Here is an 8748-nt window from a genome sequence, read left to right on the forward strand (position 1 = left end):
CAGGTTCCAGGGTGGTCAATGCAGCTCCATTGTCATACTCTACAATAACATTTTTGTGGTATGGAGATTGGGGGTCATCTACTCTAACTAACTAACTGTTCTTGCAATGCGCCCATACTTGTTCAGGAAATCAGTTAAATCCTCATCTAACTCAGTATCAGTAAGCCCATTAACAATAACTGAGTTGGCATCTCTCTCTACTACTTCCATATTTGTTGGCTTTCTGTGTGGTCTGGAAAATTACTTATTTACTTTACCTAGCAACTGCTCCTGGCTGGCTCGCCACTTTTGTAACACAGTAGATATTACTGATTGCTTGGACCAGAGTCTAGGTTTGGAGGAGCAGTTTGTAACTAGACCTCAGTAATAACAGACCAAGAAGTAAGTTTGAACTGCTGGCTTATTTATATAGAAGAGTTAGTAGTGGACATACACAGTTGGACCAGTTCCACAAACATCATTATAACAAAAAAAAAAACATCACTTGATTTCTTGGAAATATTTCACATTAATAATGCCCAGATCTCAGGAGATGTGTTATTCCTCCTATTTTTACCTCTTTTTGGTTTGCGGTAAATCTAGTTGAGTTCAAAATCATTTTCAACTTATGGTCCTTTAAGTTGTTATGTAGTCCCTCATTTTCTCATTGAGTTAACTCAGCTCTAAGTCCTCATTTTATCTTAGTAAGGCCTATCTTAAGAGTTTTCGGCTCACCTTCTCTTTAGTTTACTTAAACAATAGGTTTTTAGTTTTTTAGTTTACAGCAAAAAAAAAAACTTTTGCATCACCAATTCGGCAAAATAATGTAAATTACAATACCACAGAATACAGATTTGGAACACAACTTCACAAATCAGCAACTCAATCTCAAACTCAAACTCTAAATTAGTCCCTTTGTTAAGTCCTTTAAGAGTCCAGATGAGCTTCACTGCACACTGCAGCAAAATAATAAAGTTTCAGTCCTACCACGATTCAGGTGAATCAGTGTCCCTCGAATACAGGTGCAGATACTGCTGTGATGACAGGTAAGAACTAAAAAAGTTTAATTTTATGTATAGTTCTATTTATCTCTAACTAAATAGTGATTATTGTAATATCTATCGTTAAGGACGCCAAAATGGTGTTGCCAAACAGCTGACAGACTCCTGGCCACAGATAGTGTCTGTGCACTGTGCAGCACACCGCCTTGCTCTTGCGTGTAAAAATGCTGCAGATAATGTGCCATTCATGCAAACGTTCCGAGGGCACCTTCAGGACCTGCACATTTACTTTAGAAACAGTGCCAATCGCACAGCTGTGCTGAAAGCAGCCTCCAATGTTCTGGGAGTGGATAGCCTGAAAGTAACTATAAGCAATCTAATCATTTTCATAAATTATTGGATAATTTTCCACACTGTCCGACTGTTTTGTGTGTCGTCTTTATGTGTCCTTTGCTTGTTAGGAGGTGAAGTACACAAGATGGCTGTCCCAAGACATAGCCATTTCAACCCTTCAGAGGAATCTGGCTGCTGTACTGGCAGCTCTTGCTGAGGAGGCAGAGAACAAGGACCCAGTAGCAAGGGGCCTTTATACATAATCTGCCACATACAGGTTTGTGGCTGCTATCCACATCCAGGCAGATGTTCTTCCCAACCTGACATGGCTTGCAAAGCTTTTCCAAAAGGAAGAAGTCAATTTTTCATCAAGATCAAGAAACATGTAAGCTGACTTTGAATGATTAGATAAACACTTGTTTATGGAAAATTATGAAAACATGTACCTTTAATATGTTCTTTATATTTTAGGTGCCTGTAACAATTGAGGCCATTCGACAAATCAAGGAGGCAGGAGATGAGCAGCCTCCATGGTCATTTCTCAGTGGGTTGGAAGATAGAGTGAAAAGCCTAAACATACAGGCAGAGGAGGAGAGGAGACGCCACAGCGGTGATTTTGACCTGACCTTTTTTTTTGGACCTGTTTTCCACTCAGGTATTGAATATTCAGGAGTTTCCAAAGTTACAAAACTGGGAAATAAAATAGGGTCTTGGAAAAAAAAAGTTTGTGATTGATTTGTTACCATTAAAATTTCCCATTGGAGGGATAAATAAAAAAACACCGGTAATTTTTTATTTTTATTTTTTATTTTTATTTTCAAAAAAAGTAAATGGACCATTACTTGGAAAACAGAACCGTGGCTGGCCGTAAATATGATGTCCATAATGGACGCGGTAGAAGCATGGTTGGCAGCACCCTCACACCATATATAACGACTGCTCGTCGCTAAAGTGAATGTATCAATAACCGAATGAATTTGGGGGGGCTATTGAATAATATTGCCTGGTTATTGTCGAATTAGAGGAAAATAGCATTCAGAGTAGGAGGTTTGCTCCTATATGACTCCTACATAAACATGGGCTGTTTCAGGTACAATGTGGCACTTCAAGGGGCAGCAAAAAGTAGCGAAACACTTTATTTTATCTCAAGCGGAGCACTCTCACACTTAACATAACCGTATGAGACCCAGCCGGACATTGAATCTAGAGTATTTCGCCTCTGTCCGCGGATATCTTGACACCTTCTCGTCTTCCCATTGGATGGGAAATAGATGTGGCGATGGTAGTTACAGGGTATGGTATCCTAAGGGTTATGGCCATATCAAGTTGGTGTGTAGATGCAGGCAGCAACCAATAATGCGTTTAACCTTTACTCGACAATTTAAGCCATTGTAGAACTTAAATATTAATTGTTAACAGGTAACTTGGAAAATTAAGTTATAAATGTTTAATCCAAAGTTCATTGAGATTAAGGCTTTCATTGTATGCGTTGAGAATTTATCTGAATAATTTACATTTGGATTCTATCTCTTCCTCATCTTCGCATGCTGAGGATTAAAGGCTTATGGTATGTATCTGTACCATAGACTTTTATCACATTTGTTTCGTTCTAGTCCTGTCCCATCTGGTTTTTACAGTTGCTGTTCATGTACATTTTCTATCTTCTAAATACTTCCTTTATACACATAATTCCCGACATAACACCGATCTCTGAGACATTTGTGTTTTCTATTTTATGAAAGTGGGTGGGTGACAGTGATAACCGATGGGTGTCAGCTATATTGTGAGATATCCATGTTGTGCCGGTAGAATGAACACGACAGATGCATGCGTCCACTTGTCAGCTTAAAGAAAAACATGAAATGAGTTGCATGTCGAAACTATTCAGTTGCAGACTATTTTTTCAAGAAATATGTCATGTGGTCTTGTAAAGCAATAATCAGCGCTATCCGTGTGGTTCTTCGTGGGGCTTCCTGTCATGTGTTTCTGTTGTTGTATGATTGGGTTGTGTGGGTGTGTATGTGCCCAATCTCCGACAGGTGTGAGTGCTGATCTTCTGGTCTTGAGTTGCCGCTGCTCGTCGTGGGGTTTAGTGGTTCTCCTTTTTCCAAAACAACGTGTGTGTCTGTCACCAGAATAAAGCTGTGTTGTGCATGGTATGAGTTTCCTATTCCTTCTGATGGAAAAATCCAAATGCACGCGGCGGGATGACGACGGTTAATATCTTTTAATCTGAGGTACTACGACTTCTAAAAAGGGGGTAGCTGGGCGGTATATATAACAGATATAATTAACATTCCAGGGTTCGGAACAATTTTTAAAACTTGAGAGGTCAGAACATACAACATGGAACCATAAGAATCATTCAAAACTCTAACAATTCTAGAACATTCTCTTATAATTCAGCAACCACTAAGCCATATATTTTTATTATTTGAGTAGCCTCTTTCCATGGGACGACGGTTCTCTGCTGTCACCAAAAGGGATCTATTAAAAATATCTCGTCTATAATACTAAGACTCTGGATGATATATACTTTCTACATTAGGAAGATATATGTCCAAGTGTTGGAGTGATTAAAGCTGCAATTTATCACTATAACCCCAGCAGAAGAGCTCTAACAGATTAGGCTGTGGAATATGGCACGTGGAGTTGGGATGTTTAGAGACGAGTAGGCACACGCATAATTGCTGAAGATTGTATTGATAGAACCTATGGTGAAGTGTGAAAGCGTGTGTGGAGTGAATATTGTGAATCTCTTAGCTCACAGAGGCTTTGCGACACCCACAACCATTCAGCGTACCACCTAACCTTAGGGGCTGAATAATCTACAACGAGACGGTACTGTTCCAAAGCGACATATGGTCAATAGGACATGCGCTGTTTAACAGATAGTTAAGTCAAAGTTAGAAGATTTGACAAATGCAACAACTACAAAACACATTATCAAATATAAAGTAGAGATTCGTCAGAACCACTAGTTGCCGATATACATATTTTGTTGATAGTTCACAAAGTGTGAAACAGGAGGCTGTTGTCAATGTGGGATTGTGATGGAATAGTTCCACCACCTCTCTCCTCAAAACTAAAGTGGCCAATCATCACCTTCGATAAACATTCCTAGAAAAGCTTCATAACAATACTGAATAGATGTCGAGTTGGTTAGTAGAATGCATTAAGGTCTATTACTCACCTTAGTTTCGTCATATATCCTTGGTAGGAGGCATATACCATCTAGCTATTATATGTTAGATTATAAACAGTATGTGATTATTGAATAGCGATTGATCCTATGTTAAGGGAAGAGTTTGTGAACACAATTATATTTATAAGTGTTAACTAAAGTTGTCAGTATTCAATTATGAGAGAGTACATAAGGTCACCGAATTCCATACGCTCTCCATTCTTGTGCTTTTGTCAATGTTATATAGTGCTCTGCGAAAAGTATCCCTTTCATGATCACATACTGATCATATACGACACTACTATCCGGAATGTGTCTCTATCAGGATATACTATATATTGCGGAGTATTCAGACGTGAGAGGTTAAATAGAATAACTTTTATAGGATAAATAAAACTTACACAAGAAGCACTGCAGACAACATCTGTGATTTGGTTTGCTTTTACTATGTGCCCTCCGCAAATATAGTTATCAATATCTCTACCAATTCACCGGCATTACCATTATTTCCCAGCTGGGAGCGCTATCTGTATGGTTCAGTATGGGTATGTTTGAAAAGCTTTGAGAACCACACCAGATATAGGCATTACTACGTTGCTAAAAACCATAATTCGCGTGAGAAAAAGAATCCACGAAACATCAGTCTGAAAATGGGCAGGATATCGGTTATATAACAGGTTTGAAACCCGATCCATCTTGACCAAGAGCGAGGAATCCAAGTCCGCATTTCTGTGTAAATTAATATACCATGAGCTCCACAGTGACTAAAAAACCTTGTCACGAATCTAGATATACTATTGCATGCATAAACAACAAGTAGAAAGGAAGAACATAATTTCATGACATCCTGTTGTCATGAATGAAACATATATATTCAAAAAATTTACATATTGGAGATAAAAAATAAGTCTTATTGGGTATAGTACCATTTATAGTATGTATATAAAGATAAGGTGGTGCACCTGACTACATTGACACATTGACCAGATCCCAATCAACTTTTAGATTAATAAGGCTGATATTTCAACTCTAACCATAAATTGTGTTCCTAATCATTTTTCCACCGCATCACAAAAATAATTACCAACCAAACAATAACAGCAGCTTAATTGGGTATAGAATAATAGCTGGTAGAAGGAGACGTAAAAGCGTCAAACCTTTTTGACCCTGCCGGGATTTTGATGAAGAACATATAGAAAAAAACAGAATAAGAGACATGATACAAATAAATAGAACAAAATAGAATTGATCTTGCTGTGAAGCAGTCGTTGGACGGCAATTTATGAAGAATAAGTTACCAAACACTTTATGCTAGGTCAAGTTATGCTACTTGGTGATTTATAATAGTCCATGGGCAAAAGCACGCACAAATTTACACAAAGAATTTTTCTAATGACACACGGAATTAAAGGATATTATATTTAAAAAAAGTTATCTACGGTGTGTCCGAGATTCTGCAGTAGCGCACAACACATTGGGAAGACTTTTCTATAACGTTATGTGAGGACCTTCTATGTATTATATAAACTAAAATTATACCTAATTGCAAACTTATCAGTTTTCTCCACTATAAAATTATCCATCACGGTTAAAGCATTGCTGTTAGAAGACTTTATTAAAATATCAACTTATATACTACTCAACCATATGGAGCAGTCAAGTGCGCTATTCTATACAGACTACAACCTATGTATAACAATGACACAGGACCAACCAGATAGAGTTTGTTGCACAGACAAAACTAAAACATGAACTGGAAATATTATCGAAAAGTTCTATACATATACACAAGTTAAAATACACAGTATTCATGATCCATTTAATTCTTATGATAAAAACTAGAGGAAATTCAGAATAGATTAAAACACTAAAACAGTGTGATTGAAAGCTGGTCCGACCATTATTGTAGAACACAAGTCACACCCATATATCAGGCCTTGAAGAGTGCCAAACCAACAAATTCTGAAGTCAAAAACAATACCTTTTTTTATTAATCAATTCCAAATGATTAGTTAGACATTAAGCTTTAGCTGGTCGGATTAAACCCTGAGCTCGTTTTTTTTCTAAACAAAAATAATTATTATAACTTTTACATAGATCTACATTATATTTTTCATAATTTTTCATGTAAAATAACCTTTTCTCTATACTTCTACTCCCCTTTGGAAATCCATAATATTAGCCATGTGGTTGATTATACTGATTTGTTGACGATGCAATAACAGGTTACAGGATTCCCTAATTGTCCATATTACATCCTTAATGGGAGGAAGGGCAGGAAAATTTAATGTGGCACCTCTGGAAAAAAATCTGTCATATCTAATTCATCCAGTATTTGACAGGTGAATATTTCCATACAATCTACTCTGACCATTTGGGACATTAAGACTATCATGTTTTTTCCTTTTCTCTGTGCAGTAAAAACATGGGTGATGACATTCTTATTTAACCTTAAATATGTTGCACTTGCCATTACTGTATCTGTTCATGTTAAAATCCACAAAAATACAACCCAGAGTCAGACACATGAATGCGCTTGTATTTTAGAAAGACAGGGCTGGAGATGTTGAGGCTCATTTCAAATTGTGCCCTTTTCGACTCCATTGCAGAGTGGGAAGCGGGCTCAGTAGAACTGTACATGGAGAAATACAGCGGGTGCGTTCTGGTTTACCAGTGTGAACCAGACTGTCTGAGTGGGAAGAACTGGAAAAGTTGAGCACAGCAGTGTGACATTTTCACCTAGCACCAGGCTGAACTCCACCTCTGAGACTCAGAACCTGAGACAGAGATCCAGCCTGAAACACACAGCAGAGAATTTAGTTCTCAGCATAATGCAACAAAGAAACAGAATGACCCTAAAACATTGCTGTAGAAACTATAAACTAAACACAATTAGCCATGGACTAAACACTAAGAAATTCAATGCAGTACTTACTGAGGCTGCAGAGAAATAAAGTTGGTATCATCATCAGAGTAAAGCTCATCATTTGCGTATGATCGTTTGCTGTAATTGAGGCTAAAATCATTGAGTCTCAGGAAGAAAGTTCAAAGCGGAAGGTTCTTACTCTTTTTGACGCAGCACAAAAGATCAACACAGGTTGATCACATATGACAGGTTGGCACTAACGTAGGAGGATAGTGTGAACCGATACAGTGTGCATCCACATAATGCAGTGCAAGTTGAGATGTACAGTAAGTATTGTGTGTTGAAATTAGGCCTGAGAAGAGAACAGACAACTAAGATTATTTTTCCAGGGCCACGCCTCTCACTGTGTTGTGGACCAAACTCATACGCTGAACACCAGATTAAATTAACATTATGGAAAAAAAAATAATATATATATTCAGAAAAGGGGGGAGACTCAGTAATTGTTGAGATCATAATTACAAGATGAAGCACGCCTTTTGTTTAAAAAGTCTTATAGAGACAATAAGGTTTTTGCAGCCACTTATTCAGCTGGTTACAATCTACACCTTTACTGCTAGATGCCACAAAATCCTACACACTGTCTTTAAGTGGATTTTGATGTATACTTATATACTTTATTATTTTTACCATAGTAACATGTAGAATGGTGAACTTTCACTTTCAGTATATGGATTTTTCACAGTGGGGTTGCTATTTGCACTTTTTGCAAAATGGCCTGAACCTTCTCCCAACCAGAGTTAGCACATCCATAGCCTAACCTGCACCAGTCTGTAAGGCTCGCCTTGTGGGTAAGGAAGTAAGGAGGTCTATTACAATTTCTTCTGCAGCTGGCTTGAAGCCTGTGTTAGAGAAATCAGTCATCAGACGATTTGCATGTGTAGATTGCACAAAGCATTTTTCCTGTAAGCAGTCTACTGATTATAAAAGCCTTTTTATACATCAGTATAAACCTGTTTTACCTTTTATTAAAAGCTTACCTTTTATTAAAAGGTAAAACAAAAATGAATGAGTTTGGACGAAGTGAAAGTAAAGCTTTGACTGAGAGCAACGCAGTCTTTGTTGCGTGTGTTTTATAACAAAGACTGAAGCCAGTCCTCCTGCGTTTCATTCTAACTGATACACACATGTTTTCACCACAGTGGAAAATAACAGGGGGGAGAAGGTACATTGCTTGTTGCATGCCTACATGTGCATGCAACAGTCTTGCGGAAAGTTCCTCTTTGTCGGTTATAACATATGTTTGACATAGTAAGACAGATATTGATCAGGGACAAACCAAATAGCAACAAAAAATACATATAGATTTTAGACTGAGCGTGTAT

This window comes from Morone saxatilis, unplaced genomic scaffold (assembly GCF_004916995.1).
Source record: "Morone saxatilis isolate NCDOM2014 unplaced genomic scaffold, NCSU_SB_2.0 Contig4, whole genome shotgun sequence".
Classification (NCBI taxonomy): domain Eukaryota; kingdom Metazoa; phylum Chordata; class Actinopteri; family Moronidae; genus Morone; species Morone saxatilis.